The sequence below is a fragment of the Bos taurus genome, chromosome 3 (genome assembly GCF_002263795.3).
Source record: "Bos taurus isolate L1 Dominette 01449 registration number 42190680 breed Hereford chromosome 3, ARS-UCD2.0, whole genome shotgun sequence".
Lineage (NCBI taxonomy): Eukaryota > Metazoa > Chordata > Mammalia > Artiodactyla > Bovidae > Bos > Bos taurus.
Window position 1 is genome coordinate 104,748,105 of NC_037330.1, and position 10,761 is coordinate 104,758,865.

Genomic DNA, 10,761 nt, shown 5'->3' on the forward strand with positions numbered 1-10,761 from the left:
TGTCTATTCTAACTATACACTTGGAATCTGGGTAAATAACCACAGATAGTACTGCTGTGTGGTATGGAAGAGGCTCAGATCAACATTCCAAATTAAAAAGTTTATCTTATCCAAATAAATCCCTAATCTAATCAGGTCAGTCTCTGGGGTAACTGATTTCTTTAGAAATACTGGAGTGGGTTACCCTTTTGTTCTCCAGGGGATCTTCCCAACCCAGGGATCGAACCCGGGTCTCCTGCATTGGAGGCAGAAGCTTTAACCTCTGAGCCACCAGGGAAGCCCCTTCATTCAGGGCTAGTATCTACTAATTCTCAAAATATCTAGGGTCTTTGCCTGTACTCTGTTACCTTGAAACATGACCACATATCCCTTTGGGGAAGGACAAGAGAAGTTTTAAGGAATTAAATTATTACCCAATGTGTTATTACATAGTGTTTCTTCAAGGGGGTCCCCTCCTCTTTTATACAACAGACTGTTTCTGCTTATTGACTAGGGGAGGTTCTGAAAATTTTCCATTGTGATAGTTCAGCTTATTTTCTACTCATAAGATGCATGTCTATTTTATTATATGAATCAATATAGGGCTTTTGTGGGCTCTCCACCTCTTCTGGCCTTAAACCCATGATCATTAACCATGTCCAAAAAATAAAGAGTGCCCTGTTGTTTGAACCATTCCAATTACCACGAGGCTCTGCTCACTATGACGGTCACACACCCAGCCTCTAACCTCGAAGTGCCACCACATGGTCTCTGCCACACTACGATCCTCCCATTTCCATTGACACCAGGGACCCATTCAGCTATGGCAGGCTCTGCCAGGATGCCTAGCTCACAGAGCACAGCCATTGAAGGGGTTTTTCAAGGGGGTTGGCTTTTCCTTCATCAGTGTTTTCCCCCAAGGTCTTGCTGAAGGGACTCCTAGGCTTTCTTAGGAGTCAAAGTTTAGAGTAGGAGGACTCTTCTTTCTTCTGAATTTTTACATCAAGAAATTCTTTCAGCTCCTAAAACCAGAACATTGAATCCAGAGCTCAGCAACATCAGGAAATTCATCCAGATCTAGAATTCATCCCCACATATATTCCCGAGAAATTGGCCAAGATAAATTAGCAAAGTCTTACAATTCTGTCAGCGAGTAAACTCTCTCCACTAAGGTTTGCCTTTGTAATTTGTCCCCAGGAACATACTGGAATCTGATCTAGTCATAAGCCTGGGGGACTGTGAGGAATGTTGGTTTCCCTTTGTAAGATAACACCCTTAGGCAAGGAGTCTTTAACTAAGGCCAGTCTTGTCTACTAGGGTAGCAGGGCCAATTTGGCAAACATGGAGGACTTCCTGGGGTTTGGGAGTCTGGATTGTTGCGTCTGTCATTCTCGGGCTTAGCTCCATTTGGATTCTCAATTCTCACCTTTTTTGGATTAATTTTTTCAATTTTATGGAAGAACCCTGCAAAGGTTGAGGATTCAACCATTAGACTTCAGCAACTACCAGAACAAACCTTTCCAGGTGTGTGTATTCTCAGTCACTTTAGTCACGTCCGACTCTTTGCAACCCTATGGACCGTAGCCCGCCAGACTCCTTTGTCCATGGGCTTCTCCAAGCAAGAATACTAGAGTGGGTTCCCACGCCCTCCTCCAGGGGATCTTCCCGACCCAGAGATTGAACCCACATCTCCTGTGTCTCCTGCACTGCAGGTGGATTCTTTACCTGATGAGCCACTAGGGAAGCTCCTGGTGTCTCAGGAGGTAAAGAATCTGGCTGTAACGCAGGAGACCCAGGTTGTAGGTTGGGAAGATCCCCTGGAGAAGGGAATGGCTACCCACTCCAGAACTATTGCCTGGAGAATTCCATGGACAGTGGAGCCTGGTGGGCTACAATTCTTGGGGTCACAAAGAGTCGAACATGACTGAGCAACTAACACTTTTCACTTTCACCAGAACAGACCGGCCCTGCCTCAATAAAAGATGAGACTCTTTCCCAGTCATAGCAAGTTCCTGAATTTCAGTCCACGCCTTCAATCAAGGCTCTAGGGACTTTTGTTCATTATTTTCTTTCCTTAAGCTATCCAGTGCCATTAAAAGCAAACATTCCACCCCACAGTCCTCAGAGTCCTCCTGCCCTTTATTCTTCTCTGTGGCACAGGTCGTCCAAGCCCCTGATGGCTTGCCTTCCATGGGTACTTCATTTTAGGTGACCACAAGGGACACTTTAATTAGCTGTTTCAGCACTGGGGACCATGGGCTTCTGGGTCTCCTCCCTTTGTGCTAGCTGTTATCTCCCAGCCTTCAGCCCTAACTAGGGCAGGAGCCAATCCCAGATTCCCAGGATTCCCTCGGGGTCTGTGCCTGCACCCCAATTACGGCACCAAGATTTGTACTAATCAGGGTACTTGTTTGCAAACAACAGAGAGAAATTCTGTTTGACATACACTGAAAATACACAGGCATCAGGATGTTCATCGAACCTGTGCAGAAGCCAGAAGACCAGGCAGGATCCAGAGAGACACAGACGAGGTCTTGCCACAGGAATGATACCTCAGGAGCTGCTCCGGGGGTGTCGCCACCAACCTCCTGTCCCACCACAATGATCCTCAGTGACCCTGCACCTTAGGCCACTCTTTCTGTTGAGCAGTCGAGTGTGAGTGTGTGTGTGTGTGTGTGTGTGTGTGTGTAGGTGCATGCATGTAGGTAGGAAGAGAGGAGGACCAGCGAGTAGCTAGCTCTCTTATGGGATTTGTAGGGCAATTAGCACTAAATTAGACGTGACCTATGCCAGGCTGAAATCCCATCTCTACCATCAACTTGACCCAGTTGTGTTATCTTGAGCAAATCTCTGACCATCTCTAGACGGGCCTCAGTTTCATCATCTGGGAAATGGGAACAATATCCATTCTTCCAGCCTCACTGACGTGTTGTGCTCCCACACCCTCCTTTTCTCATGGATAGGACTTAGTTCAATGTATAACGAGACATTTATTTGTGAAGGTACCACTAATGTTCCTCCAGTAGACGGTAGGCTCTGTGAGGTCAAGGACTTCATCTATCTGCTTAGTGCTGTTACCCCAACACCTAGAAAATTGCATGAAATGTAGCATGGGCCCAAGAAATATTTGAATGAAAGACTAAACAAGGTAAAGGATCAGGAAGGGGATTTGTAAATCGTCAAGGGCCGCACATGTGTAAGTGCTGGTGCTTTGGAGCCAGAGAGACCTTGAAAGTGAAAGTGAAAGTCACTCAATCATGTTTGACTCTTTGTGACCCCGTGGACTGTAGTTCATGGAATTCTCCAGGCCAGAATACTGGAGTGGGTAGCCTTTCCTTTCTCCAGGAGATCTTCCCAACCCAGGGATAGAACCCAGGTCTCCTGCATTGCAGGCGGATTCTTTACCAGCTGAACCACAAGGGAAGCCCAAGAATACTGGAGTGGGTAGCCTATCCCTTCTCCAGTGGATCTTCCCAACCCAGGAATCAAACCGGGGTCTTGTGCACTGCAAGTGGATTCTTTACCAACTGAGCTATCAGGGAAGCCCTGCTGCTGCTGCTAAGTCACTTTAGTCGTGTCCGACTCTGTGTGACCCCATAGATGGCAGCCCACCAGGCTCCCCGGTCCCTGGGATTCTCCAGGCAAGAACACTGGAGTGGGGTGCCATTTCCTTCTCCAATGCGTGAAAGTGAAAAGTGAAAGGGAAGTCGCTCAGTCGTGTCCGACTCTTCTCGACCCCATGGACTACAGCCCACCAGGCTCCTCCGTCCATGGAATTTTCCAGGTGGAGTGGGGTGTCATTGCCTTCTCCAATGCATGAAAGTGAAAAGTGAAAGGGAAGTCGCTCAGTCATATCTGACTCTTCGCAACCCCACGGACTGCAGCCTACCAGACTCCTCCGTCCATGGGATTTTCCAGGAAGCCCTAGAGAGACCTTAATTATCACTATTATTGTTGTTGTTATAACCCTTGAATTATATATATTCAGACACACAGAATTATTTTTAGTGCAATAAATGTACCATTCTCTCTCTGTCCCTGCCTGAGATGCTCTTTCCCTTTCTCTCCCCCTACTCTTGTGTCTTCTTTTCCTCTACACTTAGGGGAAGTCACCCAGTGTCCCCATGAGTTCCCGCCATCACCTGCACACCAGCCTCAGCAGGGGCCCCCTGCCCAAGACTGTCTGGGAGTCATCTGCCCCACCCCCTCCCTCCAGCTACTCCAGGACTTACTCCAGAACTGCAGTTACACCTCCTTGTCTGGAACCTCGGGACCTGACCCAAGACCCAGCCTACAATGGAGGTTTAGGAAACAAATGGATAAATGAATGACTCTCTGTTTTCAAAATTATAAAACCAATCTCTGTCTTTGCTTGAGGACAGAGTCTGAAGAAATGACCTAAACCCACAGAAAGATGCACTAAAATTAGACCCTAACAGAAACTTCCCCAGTCGTGTTATTTACTAAGCCCTACAGGGGAGAGACAGAGACGAGGGAGGCTTTCCTTCCTCCTGGGGAAAAGCGAGGGGCTAGGGAGAGGAAGTGAGACCCTTGGGAAAGTATACCTCCATTGGCAGGGAGCTCATTACTTGTTGAAACAGGCTCCTCCATTACCAACTTCCTTCAGCAACCAGAGTCCACTCAGTCCTCATGTTTCTGATCCCTACCCTTCACCTCTCCCACCATCCCCTCTCTAAAGAGAGTGTGACTTTGCAGAGCTGGCAGCCAGCAAGCCTGCCACCATTCCCAAAAGAAGACAGACCTTCCTAACAGTAGTGGAGCAGGCTAACTCAGAAGGTAATCAACTCCTCGATGGTGGAAATGGACACAGACCTGCCAAGAGATCTGTCTTTGTAACACAACCTCACTTATGGGAGCACTTTAAGCTTAACCTTCTCTCTTGGCCATTTGCGCTGGGTTTTGAAGCCATTTTTCCAGGTAAAAGCTGAAGGAAGGGCATTCAAGACAGAAGGAATGGCACGTATGGAAGCATAGAGATGGAAAACGGCCCCATGTTTGCAAAAAGACAAATCATCTTGACTTTCAAGGCCGGAATGTGGGGCCCCAATATTTACTGAGCACAGACTCTGCACAGATGCAGGGGTAGGACCTGGAGAGATACTGCAAATAAGACAAACACACAGTCTCCACTCTCATGGAATTTATAATCTAGTGGGGGAACAGAAAAGAAACAGACAAATAAGTGTGGGCAGTCTTTTCAGATGGTTCCACATGCTGTTAAAAAAAAAAACAGGTGACACAGTGGAGAACGACTGGTGGTTGGGGAGCACCTCTCTGAGCAAGTGACATGTGAGCTGAGATCTGAAAGCAGCAAAGAGATAGTCACGCAAAGAGCAGGCTGAAGAAGTTCCTAGCTAGAGGCCAGCAAGTGCAAAGGCCCTGAGGCAGAGACAAACTTGGAATTACAGAGAAACACAGGAGGCCAGTGTGGCTGAAGAGTAGGGGGAGAGTACCTGGTGCTCTGCTGGTCTCCCCTGCCCCAATCTCTCTCTTCTGCTTGGACACTGGGTCTCCAAGCCCAGCTGAGTGTTCAGAGCAAGACACTCACTCCCTGCTCCCCAGTCCCCACTGCTTCAGGATCCTGGTTCATTCTGGCAGCAAATCTCTGCCCATCTCAGTCAGCTCTGCAAACTCAGCCTGCTGCATCCTGCATAAGCAGCCCAGCATCTCAGCCCCTCCTCCCCCAGCCAAGACCCCAGCACCCACTCCAACCTCAACCCAGAAGCCAGGGTTCAAGCCTGGTCCAAAGGGGCTCCAGTCACCAAGCTGGATAGCCCTTTAGACCCAAACCAACTGAGGAGCCAGCTCTGGAGGACAGTGTGTGGGGCGGGGGGGTGTCAGGAGCGGCACATTGTTCGGAGATGGCAGAGCCAGACACGAGATCCCAGACTAGATAGAGCTGGGAACGAGGAGGGGGGCTGGGCTTGGCGTTCCTGGGTGGTGATGCCATCTCCCCGGCAATGGAGGGCGGCAGGCAGGAGCCTCCCATTCCCCCAGAGGACTTGTCCTCCCTGCTATCTGATGAGGGAGCTGTCGGTTACAGGAAGGCAAGACTGTTCACAGGACAGCTCCAGGGAGCAGGAAATTAACCCACCAGCCAGAGACAGGGGGAGGGGGGCTGGGCGGGGCAGGTAATTAAGGGGCCCTGCAATTACTGTGCCTTCAATCTGGGCCAGAGTTCTCAGGAAGGGGATGGAGATGCTGCTCAGTCGGAGGCCCCAGCTGACTCTGGCAGGGGGCATCAGCCCTGTCTCACACTCTTCCTTCCGTTTCCATTCCTGTCTCCCCTGGGCCCCATCCCTACCTCTGTCCAACCACAAGTGATCCGCTCATTCTCATCTTTGCACAACTGTTCCTCCCACCCTAAAGGCCTTTCCCACTCACTCGATCCTGCCCTTCCATCGGCTCATGCAAAGGACTGTTCTCCAAGAAGTCTTCCTGGAGCAGTCATGTCGGAAGGGATTGCTCTGAGCTCACATAACACAGCCCTTTTGTGTTACGATAAGGGAACAGACTCAGAGAGGGCAACGATCGGTCCAGGGTCACCCAGCAGAATCAGGACTAGAACCTGAGACTCCTGCATTTGGGACTGGATTTTTTACCACCACCCTGTGAGCTCACTAACCGATAACCAGCCCAGGCGTCATCACATGCCAACCACGGACACAGACTGAGGACCACAGAAGGGTCAAGGGGCCCGTCGCATTTATCCAGCATCTACTTGCTCTGGATTGCGGCTGGGGATTGGGAATGCTGTGACCAGCAGACACAGACACAGCCCTGCCTTTAGGGAGTTTAAGGACCCGCCACAGGATCACCCAGAGGTATGTTCCAAGATAAACTAAGAAGAACCTTCAAAAAAGAGGCCCCAGGCTGGTGAAACCTTGTGACAAAGACATTTAACCCAACCTGGGGCCCGAGACAGGCCTCTCTGGAGATGCTGGGCCTGGGCTGCAATCTGGAGAGTGGAAGACAGCAACTAGATGAAATGGAGCAGGGAAGAACGTTCCAGACAGGGTGTCTGGCATGGGCACAGTCCAGCAGAGGAAGTCCAGAATGGCTGGAGCTCTGAGTGAAGAGGTAGCCTGAGATCCAGCAGGGAGGCCATAGGGCCCCAGCGATACAGGACTCTGGCTTGGGCATTTGATCTTTATCCTAAAAGCACTGCAAAGCCACTGTAGAGTTTTCAGCAAGGGAACTGTGTACATAGGGAATACCACTGGCTGCAGTATGAGGAAAGGGTTGGAAGGAACCAGTGAAAGCGGGGCCTGCCGAGAGGCTCCTCCATAGTCCAGGTGATGGTGGCGGAGACCAGCACTGTGCCAGCGGGCAGTCAAGGAAGGAGTGTTGAGAAGGGATGTGTTGAGGATGGAATCTCCCGGGGCAGGGCTAGGACAGGGGTGGGGGACAAGCTGGGGACGGAGTGGAGGGAGAGGAAGGAGTCAAGGTAACCCCCTCCAGGCTTCTGGTTTGTGCAATGAGATGGGGGTTAACCACCAAGCTGGGGGCAGTGTGGGAGGAGGGGAAAAGGCTGAGCTGCAGATGCTTCTGAGAGACTGGCGTCCATTGGAGCTAGAGACCAGGGGTGAGGGGGTAAGGAGACGCCACCTGGGTCGTGTGGTGAGTGCAGGCCTGAAGCAGCTACTCGGAGCCACACCTTCTCTGTAGCTCCTTTAGCACGACGGGTGCCGCTGCTCCCACTTTCCAGAAGAGGAAACTAAGGCTCAGACTGGAAAACTGCTTACATAGAGTTCCACAGTGGCAGAACCAAGATCTGCCCTCCCTGAGTTTTTCTCACTTCAAGCTGCCTCAGGATGCCTCTCTGGCTCGAACCTGGCCCAGAGGAGAAAGCAGAGCCACCCACATACACAGCTGGGACTACAGGGAGCTTTAAGCATCTGACAGGCCCTTGGTGGGAAGCTTCCCCTGCAGAGGAGAAAAGGGCTAGGAAGGCAGCCTGGAGATGAGCAAGGGCCCCACCTCCCCATGGTCAGGGCCACTAATCTCACGCTCCTTCTGTGCATTATACAAACTTACTCTGCTGGGCCCTTCACACCCAAGAAGGAGTGCTGTTGCTATTCAGTCGCTCAGCCTGAACTGATACCCCATGGACTGCAGTATGCCAGGCTTCCCTGCCCCTCACTATCTCCCAGAGTTTGCTGAAGTTCATGTCCATTGCATTGGTGATGCTATCCAACCATCTCATCCTCTGCCACCCTCTTCTTTTGCCTCCAATCTTTCCCAGCATCAAGGTCCTTTCCAATGAGTTGGGCTTCACATCACGTGGCCAAAGTATTGCTGCTGCTCCCATTTTACAGCTGGGGAAAGAGAGGCCCAGAGAGAGGACAGTCAAGGTGAGTTTGTGGCAAAATACAGAAAGCCAGGGATGTCTGGTGCCAGGTTCCCAGCTCACTCTCTCCAAGGACTGGAGGGGTTTAGTGAGCAGCTAGGGGAGGCAGAGAGTGAGAAGCCCTGGGCTTAAGGGCTACCCAGTCCCTCCTATCCCCCATCAACCCCTCAGTGGGCCTGGGCCTCTGGGGTGCAGACCCGAGGGGATGGGGAGAAGGATGGTATTGAGTCTGCCAGGAAGCTTCTGAGAGCCTTTGTGGCTACCTGAGCATCCCCACTAGCATCTCTTCACTCTTCCACCTGCCCTCACCTCCAGAGCCAGGCAGCCTCTTGAGCCCAAGCAGGGGAAGGGAGAAGGCTGACAGAGGTCTTTCCCTGCCCGCATCGTGCCTGTCTATTCAGTTATCCTCCTGTCGGGGCCTTTGGGGGCAGTCCCGTTGGTGCTGGACCCTCTGGTCCCTTTGTTCAGAAGAGACCTGAACAAAGGGGACCGAGACCAAGAAGCAGCAGCCAGCTCAGGTGGGGAGGGAACAGGAATCCTGTGGCCCACAGGAGGGTGACTGCTGGCCCAGCCTGGAGAAACCACACGCTGGAGAAGGCCAACCCTGTCCTGTGAACCTTGGGATTTGCAGGTGTGATGGGAAGACCCAACTGCACAGAAGCAGTTGCTTCCCTGCAGACCCCAAGGGATAGCAAGGAGAGGGCAGAGCTTAGAGGGTCAAATATGTGTGTGGGGATGCCGAGGACAAGGACGAAGCAGAAGGGGTCCTGGCCAGCAGGGGGCGCCAGCGCAACAGAAATCCAAGCAGGTGGTTTGCAAGGAGCCTGAAGGCCTTGTCTCAAGTCCGGAGGTTACCAGGGCTAGAGCATGATGCTAGAGCACGGAATGAAGAGGCACCCACTGATCAGACCTGGCTGTTGAAGCACGACCCCAGCACAGGGGGCCCGGTATGGTGTCATAAATAAGAGCCCAGCCTTCAGAATCTGCAAGGACAGATGAGTTGGAATCCTGGTTGCTGCTGTGCGGCCTTAGGCAAGTCTTTTCCTCTCTGATCTTCAGTCCACCTCCATAACAGGAAGATGCTCATTGCACTTCCAGCCTGGGGTCCTGGCGTGCAGTAAGTCCCCAGTAAATGGACAAAGTGCTTCATAAAAAACAAAGAATGCGTTCAGACGTCAGGACTGGCAGGAGGATGCCCACACCCGCCCTCCCCCCACCCCCAGCCACTGACCCAGGGTCCTTTACCTTCCCATACAGGTTGGGGTGGGTACCCACTTCCTTCAGAGCCAGAGGGGGTTCAGTGCAGGAAGAAGGGGCCTCAGGGACAGAATGCCAGGCAACGCACCAGGGATGGAGCTGGGACCTTGGCCACTTGACAGGTTTGCTTCATTTGCTCAACAAAGTTATCAAGCATTCATCAAGCACCTGCCCCCTGGCAGGCTCTGTACCAGGCACAGAAGTATCAGGTGAGAAGGCACACAGACCCAGGCAGTGACACCTCCTGCTGGCCCCAGGCGGGTGGGGCCGGGTTCTGCCCCTCCTGGCTTGCGCTAGTTGGACACATCCTGGGGCCACTTGAGCCACAAGGCCCCGCTACTGCCCAGGTAAGATGACCTGTGACTCAGCAGTCAAAGGCTCTTGAAGGCTGGAGGTCAGGGAGTGGGCTGGCGGCAGAGGTGGGCATCTCCCACTCTTGTGCTCTCTTCCCTGCAAAGGCCGCTGCTTGCAGAGACTCTGGAGCTGACAAGGCTTGGTTCACATCCAGGCTTTCTACATAATTCCCAGGGCCCCTGAGGGAGTCAATTTCTACCCTCTCAGCCCCAGATGCCGCTAGGAGAATACAGGAAACACTTTAAATGATTTACTATATGATTTCTCTTTCTCTTTCATAAAGAAAGCTCCTCTGCTACAAACTAACCCTGTGAGGTTGGTATTGGTACCCAGCTATAGCAAAGGAAAGGCTCAGAGAAGTTAAGTGACTTGCACAAGATCACACAGTATATATCAGGCCCATCAAACTCCAAAGCCTATATTCCTTCTAGAGCACATACTAGCTCAGGGCAGATTGATTGTTCCTTCTTGATAATGGGCTCATCTGAGACCAAAAGAATCCTCAGTTCGCAGAAAGCTGTCAGTGATGAAGGGCCCTTCTGGGGTCCTGACCCCCACCATCAGAAGCCTAAGGTCTTGGTTGATAACCCTGGCACTGTTGCAGACTGGATGACCTCAGGCCAGGTCAAGGTCCAAAGCTCATACCAAGCCCCAGGCTCCCGCTCCTGAAATGCAGGGGAGGAGTTAAGCATTGGACACAGCATTCCTGGCCTTTCTCTGCTTCTCACCTCCACCTGCTCCATCACACAGACTGACCCCCAGGCTTCCCTCTCCAGGGAATCCATGAGACTAGCCCACAC

At 51.7% G+C, this 10,761-nt stretch overlaps 1 non-coding gene across 1 annotated transcript; it reads right to left on the reverse strand.

Moving 5' to 3' along the window:
• Positions 1–205: 205 nt before the first annotated feature.
• On the reverse strand, positions 206–277 carry TRNAW-CCA (transfer RNA tryptophan (anticodon CCA)). The gene has a single exon. It is a non-coding gene; the product is annotated as a tRNA-Trp (tRNA).
• Between the last annotated feature and the right edge of the window lie 10,484 nt (positions 278–10,761).